Source organism: Quercus suber, unplaced genomic scaffold (genome assembly GCF_002906115.3).
Source record: "Quercus suber isolate HL8 unplaced genomic scaffold, Cork oak 2.0 scaffold_175, whole genome shotgun sequence".
Classification (NCBI taxonomy): Eukaryota; Viridiplantae; Streptophyta; class Magnoliopsida; order Fagales; family Fagaceae; genus Quercus; species Quercus suber.
Window position 1 is genome coordinate 368,602 of NW_027069635.1, and position 13,634 is coordinate 382,235.

General features: G+C 35.8%; 1 pseudogene; it reads right to left on the reverse strand.

Moving 5' to 3' along the window:
- Positions 1 to 3,985: 3,985 nt before the first annotated feature.
- LOC111988348 (U2 spliceosomal RNA) lies at positions 3,986 to 4,154 on the reverse strand (annotated as a pseudogene).
- Positions 4,155 to 13,634: the final 9,480 nt, after the last annotated feature.

Below are 13,634 nucleotides of genomic sequence, written 5' to 3' on the forward strand. Positions count from 1 at the left end.
AAGAGCCCTCCAATTTGAAGATGATTTTTATTATCGTCATTCACAAAAGTTAGGAGGGGCATGAAGCAGTGAAGTTGTGTTTGCAATGTTATATGAGCGTGTGAGGTCAAGTTGTTACCTACTTGAAATCCTCCATCGTTTTCAGCAGAAACTTAGGCAGATTTGATTGTTTTAGGTTGGCTGCTTGCATGAACCTAAAGTTAAAGCCAAGTTGCAAGGTTGGAAAACAAAACTTCTATCTCAAGGTGCAGCTTACATTGCTAGACAAAGTGCAACTTTCATTTTGTATTGGGATATATCACTCCACTCTTGGCTTACTCCTGTGTAAGATGGGTGTAATATATCTTTTGTGATGTCAAATACCTTCTCAAGAAAGTGGGTATCCATGTATTCACGGCCAGCCATTCAGAGATACAACTAATAAAGCTACAAGAAGTTACAGTTCCTACTTCCTAAGAAAGCCCTCGTTGTTGATATGAAAAGTACCCGGTTGGTTGAAGTGTGGAACAGAAACAAAAGAATACAAGACAGTAGTCCCACATCGTATAGAAGAGAGGAGGGGAAAGCAAAGCTTGAAAATAAAAGACGAAGGCAGACACAATGCAAAGCATTCTTTTCTGTTTGGGATTCGCTTATTTTGTTGAAATTAGGGGTGGCAAAGTAAGCCTAAACTCATTTGCTCATCCAAGCCCATCCAATTATTAGTTGGGTTAAATGGGCATCAACCCAATTAGACCCAGTGATTATTGGGTTTTAACTAAAAGCCCATTGAGACCCATTTAATCCAAAAACAATATACCCAAATTCAACCCAGCCCTTCCCATTATAATAATTAAAAAAAAAAAAAAAAAAAAAAACCCAAAGCGGCAAGAATAATGGATCATAAGTCCATGAAATAAACAAATAGGACTTGAGGAGGCAAATGGGCTTAAAGGAGCCTAGAAAGAGAGAATTAGCAAACTCATGGGCAATATACGATGTAAAAAAGTGAGAATGGGTCACAACAGGCCCAAAGTAATGCAAGCAAAGAAAGTAAGGGGTTGATGGCAAGCCCATGAACCCCAAGGATAAGGATAAAGTAATTAGGCCGGGAAAACCCAATGAAGTTAGTAAAAACCCATGGAAATACAGAGTTAGGAAAAGGGCCAAGGAAGCCCAAGAAAAGCAAATGGGCTAAGGATGCCCAAGAGAAAACAAATGGGATACAAGAGCCCGCAAGCAACATAATAAAAGACCAATGGCCATACTGAGCCACTAAGGGAAAAATAAACGGCAAGCCCAAAGAGGCCCGGCAAGATTGGGTCAAATAAATGTCACAGCATGAATGACAGAGGGATATGACAGGAAATGATGGCAGTCAAGGAGTAGGCTGAAAGAAAGGCAAAGCCCAATATCAAATAAAGCCCAGCTCCTAAGGGGAGCGGGAAATCAGAAAGCAGCTCACATAAAATGTCAAGGACAGACGACAGACTGTGCAAGTAAGCCTTCAGACCATGACAGACGCATGAGTAGCAGGCAGATTTTGGACACATGTGGAAGGAAGGCACGCGTAAGGCTCAGACATCACCAGCCTGTACCCAGCCAATACAGAACACGGTGAGGTCATGGGTCAGACGTAAGAGGGCATGGTTTGGCGGTGGGGAGAAGGGAAAACCTATTCTAGGGTTCTTGTTCAAGCTCTTTTGGGGAATATGTCCTGCTGGGATGACATACCACCCAAAAGAAGTAAGGCTGAGTTGGAACCACTAGGTGCATGCCATGAGGGATAGGGAGAGAGAGCACCCACACTGTAGCAGGAAAGGGTGCCACGGCAGACTAACAAACAAAATAGTTTTCTTTGTCTGGTGATAGGGAGTGGCACACAAACGGACCAGTGGTGGTCGACAAGTACACCCAGACCAGACAAAGGTGGAGGCCCTTTACCGTGCACACAGGACAGAATCACGGTAACAAGAACCTCTAGGGAAAACCAAGAAATAGAAAACAAGTGTGGAGGAAAAAAGAAAAGATAAGAGGAAAATTAAAAAAGAAAGAAAGAAAAAACAGAGAGTTAGATCGGCAGGCATGCACCAATAGGTTGATTCCCTCTCTCTTCTCAAAGTTTTGCTCTCTGCTGGAAGCAAGGAATTCTCTTGGGCACCAACCATTCAAGTCTGTTTCCCTCAAAGTGATTAATTTCCATGGCAGGATTTTCCCAAGAGATTATTCGCATTGAAAAAAAACGTTCTTCCCTCTCTGGTTTTGGTCCTGCGGATTAGATTTGATTTGATTTCTTTCTTCTTTTGATTAACCCATATGCTACCCACTTATTCCCTTACTTTCTTTATAAAAGTAATTGTTGTTATTGTGATTATCTTTCTTAATTATGGATTATTTGTTCACTTTAATTAAGAAGCCAAAGTACTCTCTTTTTGTTTTATCATTATCATGTTTGCCTACCACACTCATCTAAAATAGCTCTGTCTGCCGTAAGCATGCTTTTGGCAAACGAGACATAATTCGCACACAAGCCAGACCAAATTGAGTTGCAGTTGGACCAGTCTTAACTCCCTTACTCAAAATATTTGGGTCTAGTACCGCAGGAGGCAGCCCAGCCAAACATAACAAAAAGGCCCACAACAACTGGCCCAGCCGACAACAAGTTCAATCCCTTCGACTCTGCCAAAGCCAAGGTTTACAGGCTCTTCAGCAGAGAAAAGCCCGTCCACAAAGTCCTTGATGGTGGAAAACGTAATCTCTCTTTCTCTCTGTTGGATCTGTTTGTTTGATGAGAAAATGTAGAAAATTTTGCGTTTTTGTCTTTTTGGTTAACCTTTATTTCATGTGTGAAATTTAGCGCAAGAAATCGGTATTAGTTTATATGAAATTTTCGATTGCTTGGTTCTATTTTTTTTATTTGTTTCAAGCAAGATAGAGAGAGAAGTGTTTGGAGGCCAAGAAAATGAAGGAAAATGAAAACCCTAAAACGTTTAAGGGCTTTTTTTTTTTTTTTTTTTTTTTAATNGAGAGGTTTCAGGTCTCCAGCTTGAGTGAGTTTGAGATATGAGAGAGTTCGAGATGAGAGAGATGAAGATATGGGAAAATAAGTAAATAAATAACAATGAGAAAATAAAATTTTCTGGGCAACGAAGAACATGAACAATCATGTTCTTGTGAAGAACACATCTTCCAAAAATATAATAAAAAGAAAAGAATATATATTTTTTTTTAAATCCTCATAAGTTTATTTTAATTATTTTAATTTATTTTTTCCTGGTGTGGTTTTTTTATATATTTAAAATGCTAATTTGTCATTTATTATTTGTCAAATAAATTTTATTTATTTTAATGTTTGTTTTTAATTTAATTAATTAATGTGTGTGATTATATTATTTTTTTTATTCCACCGTCAGCTAAGTCAACTTTTGCCGTTAGTTGGGTGAGAGAAAGGACCTAAATGTCAGACGTTAATTGGTTTAGGGACTAAAAGTGGTAAAAACAAAATGTAGGGACCAAAATGAAAAAAATGCAAAATATAGGGACTAAAAGTGCATCTATGCCTAATTTATATCATGGTTTTAAAATTCAGATTGGAACAAAACCTCAACCAAATCGAACCAATTCAATCGGGAGAATGAACCCTCAACCAGTAAACCAATTCAGTTGTTCAACCATAAAAATCTCTTATTCAGTACATAAAAAATTTTAAAAATAAATATAAATAATATAAATAAATAATAATAAATAAAAACTTTTTCTATTCTGACTACTTAGTTCAACAAGGTCTATTAAATGAATAAATAAGTATACTTATAATTATAAAAATAACTAAATCAAAAAAAGAAATATACATTAACCCCAAAGTTCTCCCCAATTGTTAGTGGAATAATATCCACTTTGGTAGGAAACTAGAAACTACAGTATTAAGTAAAACAAGAACCCGCACGAATATTATCTAAACTGGTCACTAAACATCCAAATTTTGTAGTACTTTGACCTAGAATTGGTGGGGTGCGCCAGGCCCGAGCCATAGTGCAGCGCTTGGGCGATGCGTAAGAGCCCCAGTAGCAAGCTACTATGGTGGACTCTTCCTCTCAAGAAATAAATTTAATATCGTGTGGGCCGATGACCCACATATCAGATATTAAAAAGTTTTCAATTTCAGCTAAAGGTGTTAAATGGGTAGGTTTGAGGTGGGTTTGAGGTGGGCATAATTGGGTTAGGTATATAAAACTCATTTACCCATTAAAACTCATTTAACTAATTGCTTCTAACCCAAATCCAACACAACCCAATTATTATGGGTAAACCCCAACTCATCCAATTACCCGATTATCAAAATTACCAAAATGCCATTAAAGTGAAAATCCCAACACTTTCTTGGATTCCCTTTTTTACTCTTTCTAGTCTCCATTCTTGGGATTAAAAAATTCCACATAAGCACATCCACATCAGCAATTATATTAAAAATCCAAATAAAAAAATATTTTCTTTTCTTTTCTATTTTCTCTCACTTTCTTGGCAACCAAACAGTGCAACAAATAAAAAAAAATGTTATTTCAAGCTCAAAACTTTCCACCGGTGACAAACCAGAGAACAGCGTTTCCGGTCACCGGAGCTTAGAGACTGAAATATACAAGCCATGCACTCATCAGGCAACTCAGAGATATAGTCAGGATCGCCACCATCGATAATCTCGTAGTCGTCGTTATCTTCTAAGAGTTGCATCGGGCAGATCAAGGCCGTTGATTTCGACTTAGGTCGATGGCTATGATTGATTTCATAGGGGCTGGAAATGGCAGCCGTCGAAGTTGACTGGTGTTGATGGTCATTTTGGAAGTCAAAAGGAAAAGAGGAGCCCAGCAACACGGGCATAACGGAGTTGGTAAATAGATAGAAAAACCATTAAGCCCAAGCGGCAAGAATAATGGATCACTCTCTCTCTCTCTCTCTCTCTCTCTCTCTCTCTCTCTCTCTCTCTCTCTCTCTCTCTCTCTCAGATAATTGTCTCTCTAAGATCAGTGGTTCTCTCTTTTAGATCGGTGGGTGCTCCGGATTAGTGGGTGGTTTTTGTCTCAAATCGGTGAGACTTTCTCTATTTCATCTCTCTATCTCTCAACTCAGTGGTGGAGATTTCAGTGGGGATAGGTGGTGGCACACTCCGATGGTGGGTTTGTGGCTTATGATTTTTATTGATCTAGGTTTTCACCTTGTTCAAATCTAGGTTGGTGAGGAGGGCTTAAGGTTCATTCAAGGGGATGTTTTGGCAAAAAGAGTTTGAAGTGTGCTGGGTTAACGGTTTTGTGGGTACTTTGTTCAAATTTGGGTGGGAGTTGTGTTTGATTTTTTGGGTTTGTGCTTATGTGTTCTGAGTTTGATTTTCTTGTGTTCTTGTGTTTGATTTTTTGGGTTTGTGCTTGAAATTTTTGGGTTTGTTGTTGGTGAGAATAGTTGTAGTTAGCTGGCTTCTTTAAAGATTCTGGGTTTGTTGTTAGTGTGGAATGTGGATAGTTGTTTGTAGGTTATTTATGCCTTTTTGAGTGTTTGATTTGCTAGGTTTGTGTTTTGATGATTGCTAGATTTTGTGTCTCCAAATTGGATCTAATTTTGTGTTTCTAATTTGGATTGGTGGGTTTCCAACTTGGAGATTGGTCTTGACTTTGTGAACAAAGAGGATGCAAGTCTGTTGATTTTGATTGGTGTACGTTGGGTTCAAGTTTCTGGGTTCAAATTTCTGTGTTCAATTTCTAGGTTTGGTTTCTAGGTTCAATTTCAGATATATAGATCTATTGATATTGGTTGATTATTGTTTGAATTGAATTTTGAATTTTAATGTGTTTGGTTGTAAAGAAAATACAAGAAAAATAGAGTAAAGAAAATAATACAAGGATTAATTTGCTAAGAACATGAAGAACATGAACAGTCACGTTTTGGGAAGAAGAACATGAACATGTCTTCCGAAATATTAATGAAAAGAAAAGAAAATTTTATTTTAATTATTTTATTTTATTTTATTTTTTAAAATCAAGTTTAGAATTTTATTTTAATTGTTTTTCTGACGTGACTTTTTTTAATATTTAAAATTCTGATGCGGCATGGGTGATAAGTGCCACGGTGGATTTTTAATAATATTTTTATTCCACTGTCAGCCACCTCCGATATTTTCGTCTGTTGGGTGACAGAAAGGACCTAAATGTCAGGCGTTAATTGGTTTAGGGACTAAAAGTGGTAAAAACAAAATGTAGGGACCAAAATGGAAAAAAGTGCAAAATGTAAGGACTAAAAGTGCATTTACTCCTATAAATTATGCATAATACTACTAGAAGATGTACCTCTCAAATGCAGTGGCAAAGCCATGATTTGAGTAAAAGGAGCAACATCAAAAGATAATAGTGAAAGTAGTAAATTCAAGAGATTAATCCAAGTACATTAAATTTAAATAAGTAATTGATTAATTTATTTTTAAACTTGTAAATCAATGTGAAAGTGTTAAAAAATTTAGCAATACATCTTGAAAGTTTTATAATGCCTCACTATCTTGATTGCTTTTAGAAAATTATGTTGGATTTAAACTCTCTTTGAATTCTTCTCTATTATTCTAATTATTTAAAGTTGACTTTATGGCAAAAAAAAATAAAAAGTGCCCAAAGTTTTGAAACTTTGAAAGAGTCAAGAGACTGTGGGGGAAAAGATTAGCGGAGGGATTGAGACATTGTGGATCATTGTTGTGTTTTGATTTGAATAAATTTAAAATATGTGACCCACTACTTTGAGTTTAATTAAGTGTAGTGAGAAATATGCATTTTATATAAACTTTAAAATGTTGTGATATGGAAAAATTGAATTTTAATTATTGTAAAAAACCACATGCGTCCTAAGTGAAATTTTAAGTTCTCTTATTTATTTATTTATTTAAAACATGTTATATTTATCTCTCTCTTTCTCTTCTGAGAATTGGATTCCATGACATGAATTGAGAAAAAGTGAGTTAGACTAGACTCTAAGCTATGTTGTCAATACTATACTCAATACTCCATTATTTTGAAATGTCTTATTAGGTTATTATTTTTTTTTCCTAAGTTGGTCAAAAGACGAGTAAATTACCGTTTTGTTTGTTTTTCTAGAAAATAAGTCATTTTCTAAAAAGTATTTTTTATAAAACTATCTCATTTTCCTATATTTGGTAGCAACTTTAAATGAGTTGGAAAAAAAATAATTCTTGACTTCCCTTATTTAGCTTACTGTAAGATAGAATTGTTTTTCAAAAAAATTTAGTAAAAAACAATCTCTAAAAATAAGCCATACTTTTTATGTTAATCAAAAATAGTTTTCTTTTGACTCATTTTTTCTTATACTATCAAACACTTAAAAACATGAAAAATATCTTTACATAAAGTTTTCCATCGAAACAAACAGCACGTATGTATGTTGAGATACTATACCTCTCCCTATTATAGGAGGGTGCCGTTACATTTATGACTTATCTTTAGAGGCAAACTAGTCTAGAGTATCGGACAAGGCTAACTAATCTACATTTTCTCCTTTTTTATGGGAGTTTTTGGTGAGGTCAGGGAGGCAATTGGCCCTCTCGCTCGCCCTTGGCTTGACCTCTATCTAATGTAACTGTTAGTTGGTCTTAATTACTAATAAATTGCTATTTTCTCAAAAAAAAATATTAAAATTAATAATAGAGGGGAAGAAAATAAATATTAGGCAAAGAACAAAGTTTGAAAGTAAACTTGGTTGTAGTTTGAGGTTATAATTTCACTTAATATATTCTTATTGAATTTGAATTTTGATAAATCCACCATTGAATTAATTTTTTTTCTTAAATCCACCATGTTTGTAAAATTTTCAGAAGATCAAAGATCAATAGTTATATCATCAATTAAATATTTAAATTTCAAGTTTTTATAATCTAAAATTATGTATAAAAAATAAATTTATAGATCGAATGATAAATTACATTCGATTGGTATAAAATTTGACATGTGTGTTAGGAATATAAAAAACTTATAATTCAACGATTAGACTTTAAAAATATTTATTCATTTTAATTTTTGTACTGAGAATTGTAGCATTAGGCTACAACTTGTTCTTAGGAAAATACCCTCTCTCTCTCTCTCTCTCTCTCTCTCTCTCTCTCTCTCTCTCTCTCTCTTTAATGCAAGTCTACAACTAGGGGTCCTATCTCCTACATATCTTATTAGTTGTGATAGTATTACTATTAACCAGGCAAGCATCTTTATACGAGTTGCGAAAAGTAAAAAAGAGAAAAGAAAAAAGAAGAAGAAGAAGAAGAAGAAAGAGACGCCTAACTGCATTGGTAATTTGGTATGCTTCTCAGTTTTCAAACACCTTGGCATCTTCCTTCAATGTTATGGTGTGATGTGTGACAATGTCTCTACTCTTGCAATTTCCTGATCAAATCCAGTCTTTCACACTCGCACTAAGCATACTAAAGTTGATTATCATTTTATTTGCGAGCTTGACCTTCAAATTCAGCTTGTTACTAGTGCTGATCAACTCAGAAATATTTTTACAAAACCTACCATCCCCTCGAATTTTGGAGCTTCAATCCAAACTTATGGGGCTGCTCCCTATTACCTTGTGAGACAGAAGGGTGGGGGGGCGGTTGGCGTTAACAGTGGAGAACAAGATTCAGCCAGGCCAAAAGCATTGTCTGCAACAATTTATTTAAGCTCAACATTGAAAGAACCCCTTGCTAAATGACACACCGTTTTGGAAATGATTTTCTCAATCGAATGTCATTTTTATGTTGAGGCAATAATGATTTTGTTGTTTAATATTTTGGGATTTATTGGAATCACAACTTGCTATGTATTGGTTTAATTTTCCTTATTGAATAATAACCCAAGTTTAAGATAGAAAAAATAAATAAATAAAATCAAATACCCTGACTAGTAAAGTATAAACTATAAAGTAAAACACAAAAAGTGAGACATATGATTTGTATTTCTTATCGAAAGGATGTGGCAATCTAAGATTCAGCACTAGAGACTGCATTTTCTCCTCTCCCTCTATTCCTAATCTACCCAAAAACTTGCTATCAAAATGCCTTTACTGCTTTCATCACAACAACGGCATGACTACCACCATCCACAACTCCAACCACCATATATAGCTTGAGGCAACCCAAAAAATAAAATAAAAAACACTAAAGCAAGAGTAAAAACAAGGAAAGGAAAGGCAAAGAAGGGGAAAAAGACAAAATCAGAGAGCCAAAGGGTGACATCCAAAACATTTTCCTTTCTTTAAGTATATTTAGCACATGCACATCAATGTACCTTCACACAAATAACACACTCCCAGGTACGAAAATAGATACACTACCCACGGGTGAGGTGAGACCCAAAAACCAAAACCAGCATCAGCAAACCCATCTCAACGACCAAGTGAGGCCGTGAGGGGGTCGAATGAACAAAAATATATAGGGAAAATAGAACAAAAATAAATAAAGAGATTCTTAATTTGAACCCAATCTAATAATAAGTCCACTGCAGTCTGTAGACCAAGTAATTCTTTCCCTCAAAAAAAAAAAAAAAAAAAGGTTCACAGTAAAATAAAACATGGTTTTTTAGTAGAGTTATGGTGTGGTTTTGTTTAAAACCTCTTCTTCTCCCCCATGTGTGTGATTGTTTCTTCAATTTTTTTTATAAAAATTCCACTGTAAAATAGAAACCCAAACATAACATATAGTCCATCATTTACACACTCTAAAATTTCACTTGAATTTCACACTAAACGTAAATTACACATTGATCTCTCAATTAACATAATTTTATCCTGCCCCCATGCTTGGCACAAATTATACTTTGATCCTACATTTTGCATAATTTATAAGTTTGCTCCCATACTTTCGCATAATTGCAATTGTAATCTCACACACAAACACACACAAAAAACTTCTAAAAGACACACTTTAGGGTGAGTTTGGTTTAGCTTTTCAAACTGTGCTTTTTAGAAAAAGTGGCAGTTTTAAAAAGTATGGTATAAAATTGAGCTTTTTGAAAAAGTAGAGTTTTCAGTAAAAGTCAAAAAATACACACACACACACACAAAAACACACACGAAGTATTAATATTAACAAAAGGATTCTCTGTTCATGTTTCATTATTTTGCATACTAAAATATTCTCATACAAATTATTAAATTCTAAAAAATAACCCTATTTGTTAGTTAAATAATTTTAAATTTAAAAACATAAACTAGTTAAAAGAGTAATTTACTTTTTTTTAGTTCCTAAATTTTAGGCTTTCAAACTTTTATCAACTCAAATATCTTTTATTACTAGGACACTATCTTTATCTTACTTTTAAATATTATTTCACTAAACCCAAAATAAAAAATAAAAAAGAGTCTCATTGCATGCGCAAAGTGCGTGTGATGAGTCTAGTATATCTATATCTATACTATATATAAGAGGATTCTCCTCTTTTAACCAAACTTTTTTGTGGTTAAAAAATACTCTCATTAATGAAGGGTAACTTCATTTAAAAATAGGATCATAAATGTCAGATAATAAATTTCATTTTAAATTCAAAAGGAGAACTCCTAAAATTTGAAATTTTTCTCTCTTCAGTCTTCACGTACAAAAATGAAATTACAGTTACTGTTTATATCTAAAGTCTATCTTTTTTATTGTTTAAAAAAATAAAAAAAATTTCTAAATTATAATAGATTCAAATTATTAACCTTTATCCCAAAAAAATAGAAAAGCCTTTGAGTGCGCGTGCTCGGAGACTAGTTATATACAAGAGGATTCTCCTCTTTCAACTGGGCTTTTATGTGGTTCAAAAATACTCTCATTAATGAAGGGTAACTTCATTTATAAAGAGAATCATAAATGTTAAATAACAAATTTCATTTTGAATTTTTTTTTTTTTAAAAAACTCCTAAAATTTAGGATTTTTTCCCTTCGCTCTCAAAAAAGAAATTATAATTACTGCTTATCTCTAAAGTTTATCCTTTTTATTTGTTTGAAAAATAAAAATATATATTTCTAAATTATAATATATGCAAATTACTAACATTTACTCAAAAATAGAAGAACCTCTGAGCACGTGCTCATATATATAATTCTTTGTTCAAATTACCTTAATAATAATTGATGATGCCCAGATCGTCAGCGAGAGCTTTCGTCTAGACGGGGTCGTCCACAGCTAATCCCAGCCTTGAAACAGAACAAGTAGTAAAAGAAAGGATGGTCACCGGTGTGGCGCCAACCACAGAGTCTCCGATGCTAAAGTTAGAAAGGCTGAGAGATGTAAAGGAAGAAAGGTGGAAGTATTAAAGGATTCAGAGTGTATTCACCTCCCTCGGGTTCTGTTTGTGGATAAATATATGCTATTTCCTCTTCCTTCTAGCCGTTGGTTCTGCAATAATGGGGATATTATTGCAGAATCTGTAACGCCTATGCAAGGTGTAAATGGACAGACATGCTTCCAACGGTATTGAAACCCATTATTATCTTCGTAACGTTTTGACTTAAGGAAGGACGACGGTCGAGCTTTTGTCAGGCAATTTCCCTTGGTCTGGACTGACGTTGGAGTCGTCCTCATCCTTCCCGTATGGACGATCATATTTTTCGGGACTATCAGCTACCCCCCTATTCCAAGGTCGTCCACAATTCAGACAGTCTTAGGAATGTGAGACGTTTTTTTTTTTTATTTTTTTATTTTTTTTTATTTAACACTTGGGAATGTGTTCTCTGCATTAAATGTCCCGTGGCGGCGTGGCACGCATTGTGGCCACGTGTCCCGTTTTGACCGGTGGGGGTGCCTCATTTCCGGTGAGTGCCTTTTCAGTTTCCCGCAATTTTCAAGGCAAAACCTTTTTAACTGTTTGCCTTTCTTTTTCCTCATCTTTTCACCTTTCTTCTACATTTGGCTTCTCAGACTTGGCTTTTCTATTCATCTTCTCTGCACTTGTCTTTTTCCAAGCTCACTGCTGCTACTGCGCGTTTTGTTCCCAGCTTTTTCGGTTTCCTTCCTTATTTCCAAGTACATTTCCCCTTCTTTTAAGCTTTTTCCTTTTTGGCTATTCTGTACTTCTTTGTTCCGTATTCTAATTTCCCTTTGTAACTTTCCTTAATGGTGGATTATATTGAATTTAGTCATATTTCTCCCTCCATCGCCTTTCTTTTTGCTCGCCTAAGGGGGTTGTTAAATTCTTCTTGTGACCGGTATCCACAAATTGGGGATTTTGTGGGGGTAGTGGTTTAGATTTAGCGTTAGGTGATCTGTACCCATTGTTGCAACGGTCTCTTTCTTGGTTTGAATCTATTCGAGAGGTCCTGAGGAGGGAAAATATGGGTTCAGGTGTGAGATCGAGTGATCAAGAGAGGGGTTCATCTTCTGGCACGGCTGCGGACGGAGCTGTTACGGACACGGCTACCTCCGTTCCTCCACTTTTGTTTGTCCCTCCTTCTACCTCTGCCACTGCTTGTCCTTTTCATGCCCTTAAGGAAAAATGTAACTTAAAGGTGGATGTTTTCAACAAGTTTAGGGATAGGTTCCAGTTCCTTGACGAAACTAGGGTTCGTCTTCCCAGAAAAGGTGAAAAGGCTTGCACCTTCGCCCATGGTGAGGTGTGCTTTTATGAAGCAGCTTTCTTGTGTGGCTTAAGGTTTCCTGTTCATCCATTCATCATGGAACTCCTAGATCACTTGCAGATTGCCCCTGGGCAGCTTATGCCAAATTCTTGGAGAATCATCATAAGTTGTATGGTGATCTAGACAACCATAGCGGACGGAGACATAATCACTCTCAACGAGTTTGTCCACCTCTACTGTTTGAAAGAGTCCAAGGAATTTGGGTATTACGAGCTTGTTCCTTGGGATAGGGGTTCCCGTAGTTGACCTTCCTTCGTCTTTTCGTTATTGGAAGTCCAGATATTTTTTTGTGTCAGGGGATGGTTGGGAGACTTTATCTGATGACTTTTGGGGGAATGTCCCTAGGTTGCTGCGCCGGTGGGAGACCCTTCGTCTTGGTGCGTTTGTCTTTTTATGTCTCTTCTTTCAAGTATTGTAGCTGGTTTTGATCGTCCTTCTAACCTTGTGTGATTTTTTTTTTTTTTTTTTGCAGTGAAGGAACGTCCTGAACTTGCTAGCCAATTTAAAGAAAGAGTTCAGGAAGCAGTTAAATACGCGAGGGCGATTGACGACTTTGACGAGTTGGTCGACCCGCGCACATTGGCTTGTCACTACTTGAGGCCTAAACCTTCACTCTACGTCCTTAAAGTACTTGACCGAGAACAGAGGAAGCATGAGTTGCCTTGATATGCATGATTGTTTTCTTTCGTCTTTTCATCTTAACTCTTTTTTTTTTTTTTTTTTTTAATTCTCTTTCTTTCTTGGTGTAGAGATGACGAGCAAATTTAACAAGGATATGTATGCGAAGATTAAGAGGAAGAAGAATGAGCCCCTTTCCAGTATCGCCCAGAGGACTTTAAGGATAACAGACAAAGAGAAGGAGAAAGAGAAAGAAACACCTAAAAGAGGCTCGTCCACCCCTACTTTGGACGAAGGGGTGACAACTTCTCCAGCGATCTCTATTAAGGAGGTCCCTGCACCTAAGAAGCGGAAGGTGGCGTACAAGGGCAAGGAGAAAGTGGGTTCCAGTGTTTGGACTGAC